The sequence below is a fragment of the Ornithodoros turicata genome, chromosome 3, assembly GCF_037126465.1.
Source record: "Ornithodoros turicata isolate Travis chromosome 3, ASM3712646v1, whole genome shotgun sequence".
Classification (NCBI taxonomy): Eukaryota; Metazoa; Arthropoda; class Arachnida; order Ixodida; family Argasidae; genus Ornithodoros; species Ornithodoros turicata.
Window position 1 is genome coordinate 105,079,899 of NC_088203.1, and position 15,834 is coordinate 105,095,732.

The following is a 15,834-nucleotide window of genomic DNA, read 5'->3' on the forward strand; positions in this document are numbered from 1 at the left end:
ATTAGCGAAAGCGTTTGGAAAGTAAATATTGCGTGCAAACGAAAGATCGTATACTGAATCGAAAAATGCAAGAATTGCGAATTGTTGTGCGGTCTAGAACCTTTTTTTAAAATGCACCTGAACACCACCATCTGAAGCACTTCTAGCGCAGGAGAAACACAGTGTCGCTAAGCCTAACGGATTCCGAAGGTGCCATCTTACACTAGGCGCGTTGCGCGCGTGAGACTGTGCCGCTGTTAGATAAGAATGTTCCCATAAAGATGGCGGATCGCCTTCAAGAAACAGCCGATAAAATTAAATTTTTATCCCTTTCACGTAATATACGAGGGCCATTTCTGTTTAATTTTGTTCCTAATTAGGTCCTCTTTTACATAAAAGCGTTTCATTTTTGTTTCTATTCTCCTATAAAGGAAGTTACGGAATCCAATTTCCTACCAATCTGATGTCACGCCCTCCAAAGGAAGAGGGTGATAGGATTATCATATTTTCCGAACTGTTATACACTGAACACCTGAACACTGAACACCTTCCGATGTACTAAAAACTCCGTATTATCTGCATTCGCTGGCAGTGCGCTGCTAACCAGGACTGTCCCAGAGGAAGCCAAACAGGTCAACTCCCGGAGACGGCACAGGAACATCACGTGATCATCTACTGTGCCATCCTATCAGGGATCATCGGCGCCATATTGGCTGCCATAGTATCCATCAAGCTTCTACTTCCAAAACACGAGACACCACATCAAGAAACCTTCCTTACTTGTGACACCCCCGCCTGCCTCACATATGCTCACATGGTCACACGGCTACTCAACCGCTCTGCCGACCCATGCACGGACTTCAATAACTTCGTGTGTGGCAACGGTGGTTCCCTCCCCACATGGAGGTCTGTGTTTCAGGAACACGTGGAGGAATTTGCCCTTCGTGTAGGGAACGCCTTGGATTCCATCGCTTTTCCACAGAGTCACCAAACGCCAGTTGAAAAAGCTGCTGGACTCTATCAGTCGTGCAAAGCGGGGGCAGACGGAAAGGTGGACGAGCTGGAAGACTTCAAGAGAATACTGACTCAACAAGGAATCGTATGGCCACGTTGCGTCAGTCGACCAGATGCGCTCTCAACATCCCTACATCTCCATGGGACCTTGAAAGTTACCACATTAATGGCTATACGCCAGTACAACACTATTCGTTTCTCGTTGATCAAGTTGTATCCATCACCGTCGTTAGCCCTGTACAGCAGGCGTCGTGATCTGCTCATAGAGACAGGGATGCACGAGAAGTACTTTAAAGATTTGCTTAACGTGTTCAAGAGTCCAAATGACAATGAGACTGAACTGCAGAACTACGAAGTCTTCGCCGCCACCGAGAAAGTAATATTGCAAGATCTGCTACCCTATGTTCACGGAACCGATTTGTATTTGAGAACCGTCGAAGCTCTGGCAAAACTAACACCGGAAGTCAGTCAGAAGAGGTGGGAAGACCTTCTGAAGGCCGGATCCGGCAGCCGACGTCTGCTTATAGTCGTCAAGAGCCGAGCATTCCTTCAAGCGTTCACCAATCTCTTCAACAGCACAGGGGAAGACATGGTGGCCGACTTCATCGGCTGGATGGCAATAAATAGACTGGCTCCGCGTATGAACTTTCAGCTCGCCACACTCTGGAAAACTACCTTCAGAACTACCCAGCAACAGTTGACGCTACGTTGTGTATCTTTTACAGAGAAGTACATCGGGTGGCCTACATTCTATCCGGTCGTATCTGCCACCTTCACGGCGAGAACAGTCGAAGACATTCACGGCATCATTGATGCCTTGCATGAAGCTCTGAAAGGAGAACTCTCGGAGAACAAATGGGCGATCGACAACAGAACCACCCTGAACTTCAAACTGATTCACCGAACGATGAAGTTAGTAGACATGACGGAAGAGGAATTAGAAACCTCTTTCGCCAGCTTCAGTGACATGGGTTTGTCTGTCTCTGCGAATATTATAAACGCCGCGCGGTCTGACGACAGCGGCGAGCTCTACACGACTTACATGCGTGACGGCAACTACAACCTGCTTCGGGGAAGAACTGTGCGACATATACCGCCTTACATGGCCATGTTGCCAGCGTACGACGAAAACGTTACGGCTGCTGTCAAGTACAGCGGACTAGGCATGTCCTTGGCAGGAGCGGTCTTTGGCAAGTTTGAGAATAAATTCAGCGCGCGCGCCAAGGACTTAATTGCCTGTTACGATACCTCGCCACTTATTACTAACGAAATGCTCAGTTTCTACGTGGACCTCGCAGGATCTCTAAGTATCTCATGGGAGGCGTTCCAGTCTGCGAAAGGAGGACAAGACCATCGCCTACAAGGACTCACAGAATATTCCGAAGACGAGATGTTCTTCATCGCCTTCTGCCATTCCCAATGCAGCTCTGCTCGCTACAATAACGTCTGTAACGAGGTGCTGCGCAATAGCGTGAAGTTTTCTCAAGTATTCCAATGCGAGCGAGGAAGTCGAATGAATCCCATAAAGAAGTGCATCTTTCTAAGTTGATGGATTATGCGGACATTCATCGCGCGCAGTACTGCGCAATATCAGCAAGATTTCGTGCAAATGTACTAAAACGCGTCCGATTATTCATGAATTATAGAATACGTTGTCTGTCGCAACATTCCTTGCTTTCATTACGTTGTTCTATTTTTAGTTGGACCAAGAAAGCCAGGGGTTAATAAATGCCTAACTGACGACGATGTATTTATCGTAGTGTCACAAAAAAGGTGTACGCCCCCCATTTTCAACAAATCGGGGCAGATAACGTTATCATTCGAGATGATGGTTGGCTAGGAGTGTGCTATGCGGTGAAGTTCATTTTTAAGAGTGCAGACCTATGCTTCTTCTATTTACTGTATAGACATGGGACGAACCCAGAATTTTCCGAATCCGGAATTTCGATCCAACGAAGGTTCTGTGAATCCACGAATCTTTCGAATCGTTTCTTCAAAAAAGATTCAAAAAGTCAGGGAGAAAAACACTTTTACTGGAACGTGTTTTGAAGCAGAATTTGATATCTTTGTTTAATGAAAACCAAATTGAATAGTTTACTTTCAGGAGAAAACATATCTACAGGGTGTCCTTGAAAACGTGCCATTGAATGATAATAAAAAAACTACACTTAGAGTCATGCGGTCCACGGCATTTGTTCTTGCTGGGTTTTTGCCACCCCCTGATGTGAATGTCATGTAACGTAAGTTTAATTATGCAAATTTTTGCGAGCTTAAGTCGGAAAGGTTACTTTTTTACCCCACCAATGTGAAGAGCGTGTCTAATTTACTCAAATTAATGGTAATTGACGGGGATATTCATGGGCTATCCCATGAGAAAAAATAGCCGAACGTCATGCTCTACGGAGCTCCCACAGGATTGCGCACGATGAATTTCTCAGGGAAATCTTTGTTAGTCCCAGGAAAGGAGGTTGGAAACCCATCCCATGCCGGCATCGCAGAAAGAGATAACACAGGCACGGCTTATCGCGTCCGACTTTCGCTGGGATAATGCTTTCCCTCTCCCAATTTTAGGAACTGCTACTTTTTCTACTATCACTCTGTGGGCTGGCTTTGGAACCTCCTTTCGTCGGACTGTGAACGAATGCTCTCAAAAAGCGCGTTATGGTCCGGTGCTCCGAAAGGCATGCTTATTAGGCTATTGTTTTTTCGATGAGGGAGCTCGTGAATATCACTGTCAATTATCATGAATTTGAATGAATTCGGCACGCTCTTCATATTGGTGGTGTAAAAAAGTGACCTTCACCTGGAAAATTTCAGAGTTCAGTTCGCAAATATTTACATAATTAAACTTACGATACATGACATTCACATCAGGAGGTGACAAAATCCTAATAAGAACAAATGCCGCTAACCGCATGATTCTAGGTGGCGTAGTTCTTTTGTTATAATTCAATGACACATTTTCTGGGACACACTATATATTCAACACGTTATTCATCGACTACAGAAAGCACATAAGCTCTCGAATCCGAATTCTTTCCCCAAATATGAAAAAATCAAAGGTAAAATTAAGTTATTTTGTTACCCTGAGTTGTTTGAGCTATGTTACTTTTAAACATGCAATATAAGAGTTCCTGGCTGAACTCTTCCAATGGTGGTGGTGCTGCTGAAAAGGCTCGCTCTTCCAGCCCAGAGCAATGCAAACAGACAAACGAGAAAACACCAGCCGGCCAATCAGGCTTTCGGAGGACTCCGGAGGGTCCGATTTAGAAAGAAACAAACGAAAGTGGTTGGTGGATTCGAAAGATTCGATCCGCCGTTTTGGACACTAGGATTCGGATTGTCGAATCCCTGCCTAGGATTCGAGGATTCATAAATTCGGTTGACCCATCCCTACTACATACTATTTACTTATACGCTCCAATTTCAGAGTTATTCATTTTAGTTTTAGTTGTCCTCAATTAGATTTAATAATATTGTAATTGGAGTAGATTTACACGTAAGACCCCATTTGTGTGGCTACATGCTGCATGTACTGCAGGGTAGAACTGCTGACAGCTTCGTCGACCCGCAGTTCCTGCGACGTGAATTAATTTGAATTGAGTTAATTTTCGTTCTCTTCAGTCAGGTTTATTCCATAAATTTAATTACGTGATACGGTAAAGAATTGTAAGAATTCGGGTACTGCAGTACCCAAATTAGTACCGTAAATTATTTTCGTTTCCGCTTCTATGTATCATTCCCCCTCTTAGAACTGAACTGACAATTATGAACAGCGTAAGTGTCACAAAAATGGCATACGCCTCCCGTTTTCAACAAATCAGGGCAGATAACGATATTATTCGAGATGATGGTTGGCTAGGAGCGTTCTGTGTGGTGAAGTTCATTTCCATGTATTCTCAATGTACAATATCCGTTTCTGTTATCGACCTGCTATAGTTCCTATAACATTGTATAACATTGCTTCCTTTTCTGATACCTCGCCCTGCAGGAAGCACCATCGTCATGACACACTGGCTCGCGCATTGCATGATATTCATCGCACGTTCTCTACTGTTTGATGCTGGTGCTTGCTCGCTGTTCTACATCTGCTTGTCTTCCAAGAAGGTAAGCTCATATTGGATATTAGTAATCCGTGTATCATTCAGAATGCACTTTCGTATCGAGACCACTCTTTTTATTAAGAAATTAGTCAAAGCATTTGGAAGGTAAATATTGCATAGAAGCGAAAGGTCATATACTCAATCGAAAAATGTAAGAATTGCGAATTGTTGTGCGGTCTAGATCTTTTTTTTTAATGCACCGGAATCAAACCATCTCAAGCACTTCTAGCACAGAAGAAACACGGTGACGCTAAGCCTAATGTACCCGAAGGTGCCATCTCGCACTATAGGTGCGTTCTGCTCATGAGACTGTGCCGCTGTTTGGTAAGAATTTCCTCATAAAGAGGGCGGATCGCCTTCAAGAAACATCCGATAAAATTTAATTTTTATACGTTCCACGTAATATACGAGGGCGATTTCTGTTTAATTTCGTTCCTAATTAGGTACTCTTTTGCGTAAAATCGGTTGATTTTTTGTTTCTGTAGATTTTCTTTAATGGAAGTTACGGAATCCAAGCTTGTAGCAACGTGATGTCACTCCCTCCAAAGAAAGGGGGTGATAGGATTATCATATTTTCGGAACTGTTATCGTGAACACCTTCCGATGTACTAAAAACTCCGTATTATCTGTATTCGCCTGCAGTGCGCTGCTAACCAGGACTGCCCCAGAGGACGCCAAACAGGCGCACGAACATCACGTGATGATCTACTGTGCCATCCTGTCGGGGATCATCGCCGCCATATTGGCTGCCGTAGTATCCATCAAGCTTCTACTTCCAAAACACGAGACACCACATCAAGACACCTTCCTTACTTGTGACACCCCCGCCTGCCTCACATATGCCCACATGGTCACAAGGTTACTCGACCACTCTGCGGACTCATGCACGGACTTCAATATCTTCATCGCGCGCAATACTGCGCAATATCAACAAGATTTCCTGTAAATGTATTATTCCTGAATTATAGAATACGTTGTCTGTCGCAACTTTCATCGCTTTCATTACGTTGTATTTTTAGGTGGACCAAGAAAGCCAGGGCTTAATAAATGCCTATCTGATGGCGATGCATTTCTGTCGTGACCAGTCTTGTCGGGAATGAAAAGGGTAGCCTTACACCCCTTGCCTTGCGAACACCACTTGGTTTCACGATGACCTGCGTGGTCAGACGACAATGATGAGAATAATGGGTAAGATGGGAAGGCAGTCTCTCGTTCATACAACTCTCAGTTTAAAAAAAAATAGGCTGATGAACGGCCACGGTGTCCTCTCGGGGTGCATGGCAGGTTCCCAGACTTGAACCACAGGCGGTCAATTCTCTCTAACCGCAATTTCGTCCTGCGTCGTAGGAAGGGTGGCGCCGAAATAAAGCATCGGCGACCACAGAAGCCCACCCTGAAACCCCTCATCGTAGGGGCGAAATCGACCGGGGAATTTCCGCTGCTCAAAGGCTCGGAATGGATGACGTTCACTTTTCCGCTGGACGCTGCGACGCTCGCCGGTCAGCACAGCACGCGGAATGTGCACTTGTCAGACAAGCACAGCAGTTACGACATGTGCAGTCCGCGTAATCCATGCGCGAAGAAAGGCACCGCTAGTGGGATTCGTCAATCTTCGAACAGATTTCAACTTCCATTCAATTCAAGTATGCAGCTGGGCGTTGAGACCTGGGTTGTGCTCGCCCCACGTTTAATTGCCTCATTTACTGGCACAGCTTGGAACAAAAGTGTAGGGAACGCGGTAGCGCCATGTTTCTTTCCACACACTGTAAGCTGAAACAATCTTACACACTCCTAAAAGGGTGTTTAAAGGGTGCAAAAGAAGGCATTTTCAAGGAAAAGCACGCTTTTGAAAGGGCGTTTTACGCAGAATACACCCTCTAAAAAGGGCGTTCCAGACCATACGGTGTAAAAAGTGGGGTGAGTTATAGGACAAGCCATTTGCACTCATAAGGGTCTTTTTCAGTTTACAGTGCACCCTGCTAGCTATCAGAAGAGGTCGAATAGGAAACGGGTGACCCGCTATTCTTTCTAGCTCTCAGTGGTGGGGGTGATGGTGATAGGGCTTGCCGTTATCGGCCTCACGTATGTGGGCAACGTCACGACTGACGCCCTGGGGAATGTGCGTCCTGGGCCGACTTCTAAGGGAACTGTGCCAACATATGTCTGAAAGCGTCTGAGGAAAACCCAGGAAAAACCCCAGACAGCACAGCCGGCACCGGGATTCGAACCCGGGTACCTCCCAGATACCCGGGAGGCGCGATCTAGCTCTCAGTATGTGTGTACGTGAGTCATTGAGTTGCACCCAATCCCCTTTTGACTCAGGGCAGACTGTCTTGCAACGGAGTCACACACTCTTAGAAATGAGCTTCACCGCAATAGCACGCTCCTAGCCAACCATCATGTCGAATGTATCGTTGCCTGCCTGTTCATTTGTAAGAGTGCAGGTGTGGCCATGCGGAGGTTCCCAGTAAGCACCAAATAAAAATTAGGGTGTAATGTCATTTTTCGATTTCTTGGGTAGATCCCATTTCGCCAGGCGGCCCTGCACCCGCTTGTACTTTGACCCAGTTGGTCCTATCTATGGTTTCGTATGCAGCGTCTTTTTCCTGAACTGTCGCGGCCGTTTGCTGTACGACGCACTCACGCAGGATATGGTGTAAAGTCTCGGCTGTCTTGCCGCACAGATCGCAGGTAGGGTGCACGTGCTCAAAGATATCGCCTCGTCGGTAATAGACCATTTTAGAAAAGCAAGCGCCACCTGTGGTACGCAAGGGCTCATGGAAACTTAGAGCGCCTTCAAGCATTGCGATACGGCCAGAGGTGGAGGTAGAAGCAGAACAACAACATTCCCGGTGTGCGCAGCATCAGCGTCAGACGATATAAACCATATCCGAAGCAGACGACGGAGCAGTGTCCCTCAAAGTTCCCATGCTGCCTTGCGCCACGCGCTTGATGGCGCGCGCATCTTTTTAAAATCGTCTATTTGTCAACTGGCAGCTCGTTCGCGCTTGGAAAAGCAGGCGCTCCTGTTTGCCGCTAGGGTGTCACTCCCTGGAGTTCCGTAATCTTTTGTCCCAAGCTGTACGTAATCCATAAGGCGTGGCTAAGACGCTAAGTGTAAACTAGCTCGACCCACCGCTACCGCAGTAAGATGTGCCATTACGAGGCCTCTTCGCGAATAGTTTGCCTCGACTATGATTTGAACTATTGCAGTAATCATCTTAGCTGCATTGCGATCCACCGACACGTTGGAGAAACGATTGAAGCAGGTCATTTACCGATCACAAGCAGATATGTCACGAAAATAAACGAGAGGCGGCATTTTGCACTGCGTCTATTATTTGTGATGATGATGATGATGATGATGATAATAATGATGATTCGGGGTTTGTTTTTTTTTGCGCACCGACAACAAAGGTCATGATGATGAAGGAACGAATAACCGAGAGACACGGGACACGAAGACAAGCACAAGAGTTCGTGTCCCGTGTCTCTCGGTTATTCGTTCCTTCATCATCATGCACCAGTTAGTCTGCGCCCTATCTCTTTTATCGAACAAAGGTCATAATTCGCCAAAGCATTGGTAGCGATGTGACTAGTTCAAATTAAATATAACCAGTGAGAAAAAATATGAAGATGTCTAAAACTCTCCATATGAAACTACAGAACGTTCAAAAATTCCAATATCTATCAATAAGTTCAAAACTCTCCTAAAGGGGATGATCGCATCATCGCCAAGCAATAGGGCTGGGTAAATATCGTGTGAATAAAACTGTCTAAAGTGATATTTACGACGAGTTATCTAATATAGTAGTAATAGGAGCCAGCAACTAGTGGCACGCGACAGAGCAATGTACTGGAACCAAATCACTTTCTAGGTAATTAGTGCACAATCGAACACAACGTCGACTTTATCAAAATTTGTTGGCGCTAGAGTCCAGAAATTTACCGAACAGCTAACGCAGAATATATGACGCAAGTGTCGGTGCACTTGTGCACGACGCCCTTGAAATATTACGCTCGACCCATATAAGCCTGGTTCGCGGTGATATCCCACTATACCCAGCGTGGATTTCTTTTACTGTTACTAATGGCCGTAAGACGTGAACACAAGTTGCTCCCGTTCAACCATTCGTCCTCCTCACAATGTTGCTGACATTGGAACGTAAGAAAAAAAGTCCGGAAATATTTGCCTCATACATCATCATTACTCTTCTAATACGGTATGGTTTCTTCGGTGGTCGTCCGAGCGGCGTCGTCATTCTGCTTTTCGTCGTCCTGCCCCCTCACTCCCCTTTAGAGAGTGGGGTTACGCTCTAACCCCTTACTGGAGAGTAATATTACTCTCCGGCAAGGACCAAGGGAGTAATGTTACTCCACTGCGGGAGTGAGGAGACTCCTTTGTTTAGAGTAATTGTACTCTCCAAAAGGGAGTTATATGTGCGGCAAGAAAAAGGAATTAAACTACACCCTTTTTTTAAGAGTGTAGGCGATGGAAAGTGACTATCCTGAGGTGAACGCATAAACTGACAAACGTAACACATGCAGAGATCGAAATGGACTATAGTACGCTAAGCGGTTACGCCCCACTGGCAGAGTTCGATTGATTGATTGATTGACTGATTGATTATTTAAAAAAAAACAGGGAAAATTTTTCTTTTAAATAATCAATCAATCAATCAATCGAACTCTGCCAGTGGGGCGTGTCTTGTTCGCAAGAGTTCGATGCCCGCAGCCACCTCGCTGTTTGCTGCCATACTGCTACAATGTTTATTTCTATTCCATTAGCGGGTGCAAGATAAAATGCCCCACGGTGCATTTCAAACCAATATTGTGAGCGTAAAGCGGTAACCGCATACGACGAATTCTCGACGGAAAACCGGCCACCGTCACCGTTTTTCCGGTGAGCCGGTGCGAGCAATGTTAACGTCACCGATTTCTCGACGACAGCGGTGGGCAGAAAAATCCGGGGAAGAGCGGAAGCGGTCGCTCGAAGGCAGCCAATAGGACCGCTCCACGCGCTATCGTTCCATAAGCGGCCGTTGCGGGCATTTCGGATGCCCGTACGACCAACCTGGGAACTGGGAGGCATGCTGTCGCCCGCCCGCAGCTGTCTGAGGGCACGTTTGTAGCGCTTGCTTCGCGCTATGCTTTGACCGCAAGAGTTTCTTCTGTGTGCCACTATAACTTTTCTATGTGTAGCGAAATATTTATCACTTAACTTGAAGTCAAAATTTAACACGGACTAACGAAACGGCCGCTAGGGCGCCAGCGTCCGCCGCAGTGGAAATCTGTGCATGCGGTTCGTCCCGCCGTTTTTCCGTGGAGTTGTCGTGCCGGTGGGAAAGTTGGCTGTTTTTCCGTCGAGAAATCGTCGTATGCGGTTACCGCTTAACGGACGAATTTTTTATCGGTGATTTTATTGGTCGATTCCGTCTTGGCACCGCGAAGCAACAAGAGACATACAGACGTGGCGAGAGGACAGCGGGAAGCAGCGAGAGGGAAGAGGTTAGAAAGGGTCCTTGACTTACTTCTACGGGAAGTGTGCCAACATCCATCTGGAAGAGGCTCAAACGGTACACTCAGTGGGTGGCCAGATTTGAACCCCCTACCTCCCATGCAGTCTTTTGGCGACCTTTGTTTGTCTCCAGTGGAAACGTCGCTGGAGGATTTCATAGTGACTGAAATTCGGGGCGGAATCGCGTTTAACCCGAAGAAGCCACTCCCTAACTATATAGTGTCCGGAATCCCGGGAAATTTTTAAATCCCGGGGTTGCTTAGATTTTGCAGACCAATCCTGGGATCCCGGGACGGGATTGAGATAAAACTGAGACATGAGCATACACAGCATTTGCGCAGTAACTCTGATGTTTCCTGCACGCTATTTTGTGTGCGGTTTTGTGTGCGCGCTCAGAGCTCTGTCTCTATATGTCGCTCAAAGCATTATGCTGTTCATTGTGTTTTAGTATATGGCATTTTTTTTATAAAACACTGACGAGGCCATTTTACGTCCCTCAAATAAGTCATGCGGTGGTTTTTGCGCAGTCCCCACGTGTAGGTGTCATCCGACCTATTTAATAGCGCACGAAACTAAGCTTCGACTCAAGTGCGCCCACTGACTGATCGAAGCATCAAAAGCTGACAAGTAAAAGCAAATGAATGCCCCCCCGGCTGTTAAGTGTCGAAGAAAACGTGGGCCGTCGTCATTCCAGTTGGTATATTTGCCCAGTGAGCGCTTCATGTTGCGTTGAAGGAGACTTTTCGTAGAGGCCCCGAGGGTTTTCCAATATTTTGCTATATCACCTGCACTTAGCGTCCTGCCTGCGTTCTTCTTGGGCACGATATAAGTAAAAGCCCACACACTGGTTGAATGGAACGACTTCCGCACGAAGCGCAACGCAAACGCACGCAGCTCCGGCGCGTGTGCCGCAGGCGTCAACACTCGGGGCTTTTTCTCTCTCTCCCCGCACCGCGCGAGGGAGAAAGTAGGCGTTCGCCGTGCTTCGAAGGCAGCTAAACACAAGGAACTGTAAATCATTTAAACCTGTGCTAGAAATTACGCGAGTATTTATTCCCCATTCGTATTTATTCAAAGTTTCGCGGTATTCCACTCGAGTCCTTATAGATCTTCGAATTTTTTCGAAAAAATTTCGTGATTACTCCCTGACACTACAAATGCCGAATGCGGGAAAAAAATCCCGATATTTTTGGCTGTCCAGGGGGCTTAATCGCTTCATCGTCGTTACAGTCGTTACAAGCTAACGAGTGGCGGGAAATTCAAAAAGGCGGGCGGGAAATTTAAAAAGGTGGGCACGTGATAAAACACGTGCACAGCGCTCTTCGCGCGATACGTGAAGGCCGTGGTATACATCACGCGCAATGTATCACGTGCCCACATTTTTGAATTTCCCGCCACTCGTTAGCTTGTAACGACCGTAACGACGATGAAGCGATTAAGCCCCCAGAACAGCTAGGATCCCGGGATTCAGGATATCCCGAATCCCAACACCGCATATCACTCCCTCTCTTTTACTCCCCCTTCTCCCCTTCCCCTTTCCCAAAGGAGTGAAACTTGCCGCCTTGTCTGAGCTGGCAGACCCTCACTCCTCTTCCTTATAACATCACACCACCACCACCACCACCACCACCATCACCACAATATCACGCTTAGACACAGTACAGATTTAGAACTTGGACGTTTGGAACTCGTTCACGCCACCGTCAAGGTGGCATTATCAGGTTTTCATCAAAAGCAAAGTAGTCCGAAGTTTTTGCCTAATCAACATTCCATACGGCGTGTGTTTACCACGAAGGCCGAAGTGACGCCTATAATACTAGCTGTCACTGTAATGACACGTTTCTCAAAGTGGGGTAATAACCGAAATCATTAGCCGCAAGAGCGCGTCCAAAAATGGGCACACATCGAGATAATGTTCCGCGTGGTTTCATATACAGAGGGGGTTAGCCTTTCACATTATCATGGACCTTGACTCAATGACCTCATAGATACGCTGAATGGCAATGTGCTTGAAGAAAACAAACCATATAGCACTCAAAGTAGTAGTAAAGTCATTGCCTAACATAATATTGCATAGCATGTGCACGGTTAAAGCTGAAGTTAAACCAAAACCTGAACCATCACGCTGAGCTTTCACGCTGAGCAACAATGGTGACGTCACGAGCGATACACTCTTAAAAATGAACTTCACCACATAGCACGCTCCTAGCCAACCATCACCCCAAATGACAACGTTCTCGCCTTAGATTTGTTGAAAACGGGAGGAGGAGCCTATTTTGTGCCGTGCATAATGGACACAAAATAGGCTCCTCCTCCCGTTTTCAGCAAGTCAGGGGCGAGAACGTTGTCATTCGGGATGATGGTTGGCTAGGAGCGTGCTATGTGGTGAAGTTCATTTCTAAGAGTGTATATCATACCACTGGCCGTCTTGTCTGATGTGTTCCCTGATCTTTGCTGCATAATTTCCAACAGAACATAATCCCCTGAAGTGGCCGCCTAATCACCCGCCCTCGTCATCCTCTCGTTCCTCCTGTCTTCTCTCCACCTGTTATGCCTGTACAGTCACAGTTGCTTCCTGGTGCTATCACGGAATCAATGAAACGAGGAACTTTTGACATCTCCAGGGAAGCGATAAGGACGAAGCGGAGTTATGAGTGATTTGCTACGCGTGTAAGATCACGTGCTCAATCTTGGTGACGTGACATTACCAGCACAGCGTGCCCAAGAAGGAATGGCATTTCGCTAAATGGCTGCCTGATCTCCCTCTCTTAAACACCACCACCTGGTCAGATAAAAAAAAAAAAAACTTGCAGCGTAAAATACGGTCTAGTTGGGGCATTGTGAAAGGAATTAATTTCACATCCCTGAAATAACCACGCCGAAACATTATTACGGAAAACGTAGTAGAATATTGCTCGTCGTTGTCGCTGTGTGCCGTTTCAGTGGAAAATACAAGAGGACGTTTCATTCTAAAGGTGCAATGAAACTTGAGTGAGATTTAGCATTGCTTGAAACCATGGACCAACGGTGTCTCATCACTGCGCAGTTTATTTGAGAAAAACGGCCTCAACAACCAGACGTGAGCAGTGCGGGGCCTTGCCTGATCTCCTGTCGTGTGACGTAGAATGAGCTTAGCGAGCAGCCGCCAGATATTATGTCTGCTACAGACACCGCGTGACGCTCCTTGCGCCGTATTCTCTATGTCACGGAGTGGCTTCAACATCATTAATTCACTTACGGGTCATGTGAAGCAGCTGAGGACCGCGGCCCAGCCTACAGACCAGCTACGATCTTGTCCTTGTTATTTGATTCACAATCCACTGCAGCGAAAACCGAACCACTAAATGGTGGGGACCTTTTACTGTTCGTTTAACTTCCGTTTCTACTGAGTCTGGTTGAAATTCCGCTCCAAAAACTGTCCATGTCCTTACCGACGACATAAATATCGGAAAGATATTTGCGTTCGAATAGTCCAACAAATGCAGCGACGCTGTATGCCATATATAGCACAAGTCATAATGTGATCGACGAGGACGATCCAAAAAATGAAGACGACCATAGACCATAGCGCATTAGGTGAACGTGACGCATTCTCCAGAGTTCCTGGTGACACGTCATTGCAAACGTCAGCATACACGACGCAGACGCTTCCACGATCAGCGGTCTAACAGTCTGTAAGCAACGCGATGGCTGTTTTCTGTTTTTCGTTTTGCGACTTTGTTCGACCTCTCTAATAGGTTTTATATGAGGCCACTCTGCGAAGAACTCCCGGAGCTCTGATAAGGACGCTGGCGCTCAGGCCCCAGCCCATAAGATGACTCTGGTGGAACAAGCTATTTGGCTTTATCTTGAAGGGTATTTACCAGCAAGCGCTGAAACGGAAAGTTACACGTCCACAAAATAATGTTGCCTATGATGTGTGACCACAGAAAGATTATGATTATGCTCAAAGCTAGTTACAAGAAATAACGGTTGTAGGGCACCCCTGCAGTGTCCAACACTCGATACCAAATGATCCGAAAGGTTGCAACCTCAACTACGTTCGGTTTACCGTCTAAGAGGGGGATTACTCACTAGCCAGGAGAAAACTCTCTCTAAGCCATCGTTGCCTGTTCACATGCATCGAACGAGGAGGGCTAGTTAGGAGAGATGTGTCCAACATGGGTTACAAAAGAAAAGCGTACATTGCTAAGACGACCGTTGGCCTTTAACGAGCAAAGGAACGGTATGTCCTTTTGTTCCTGAGTATTTTTCAGAAAGGCTTGGACAAGGCATTTACAAGGATGGCTTGTTTGTGCTTAAAATTTATTCAGATTAGGGTTCCGCAGCCATTAAAATGCCAAGCGCTTTGAAGTGGGAGCTACGCCCTAGTTTCAAATAAGGGTTGCCTGGCATCGCATATCGATGCTTGGAACGGTGCGCAGCCTTGATGTGACACATTAAAGATGGAATACCTGATAAACTTGCAACAACCGGAATATCTCCCGAAACCTTACTAAATTATTTGCTAGCATCGGCCCATGTTCTCCGGTATACCGTTGAAATATTAAATGTTTGAAGCGAAGACGTTGTCCGATTAAAACGGATTGCTGTGGAACCAGTGCAAATTCCACAGAGAAGACGAGGTGTCACTTGTTCCATTATAAACACGGAACATGTAATGGAATGTTCCGTCGCTAAACACACTCTTAAAAATGAACTTCGCCGCATAGCACGCTCCTAGCCAACCATAATCTCGAATGATATCGTTATCTGCTCTGATTTGTTGAAAACGGGAGGCGTACGCCTTTTCTGTGACACTTATGCTGTTCATAATTGTCACAAAAAAGGCGTACGCCTCCCGTTCTCAACAAATCAGGGCAGATAACGATATCACTAAACGCTATGGTTGGCTAGGAGCGTGCTATGTGGTGAAGTTCATTTTTAAGAGTGCACGCGCACGCACGCTCTCACGCTCTATCTCCCTCTCTCTCACACACGCACGCACACACACACACCGGTTATCGGCTTCAATGTATAATGTAACCAATAAAATGGAGAAGGTGGAAGCCGTGAGATTTGCCACAAGTCAAAATAGGCAAGCAATCGAACGACCAAACACAAAAAAAATTATAATAGAGTAGCGCGTAATGCGACATAAATACGTGATGCAATTGGTGCAATCTTTTTCGATAGCACGTTATTGGGGAAATGCGGAAAAAGCTGGCACGAGATGCATTG

General features: G+C 46.3%; 1 protein-coding gene and 1 long non-coding RNA gene across 3 annotated transcripts in view; one reads left to right on the forward strand and one right to left on the reverse strand.

Moving 5' to 3' along the window:
• LOC135389091 (kin of IRRE-like protein 1) overlaps window positions 1-15,834 on the reverse strand; it is a 301,960-nt gene that overhangs the window by 239,684 nt on the left and 46,442 nt on the right. The window lies entirely within an intron of this gene.
• LOC135387610 (uncharacterized) lies at window positions 4,958-6,089 on the forward strand. The gene is made up of 2 exons (XR_010421234.1): window positions 4,958-5,100; window positions 5,739-6,089. It is a non-coding gene; the product is annotated as an uncharacterized LOC135387610 (long non-coding RNA).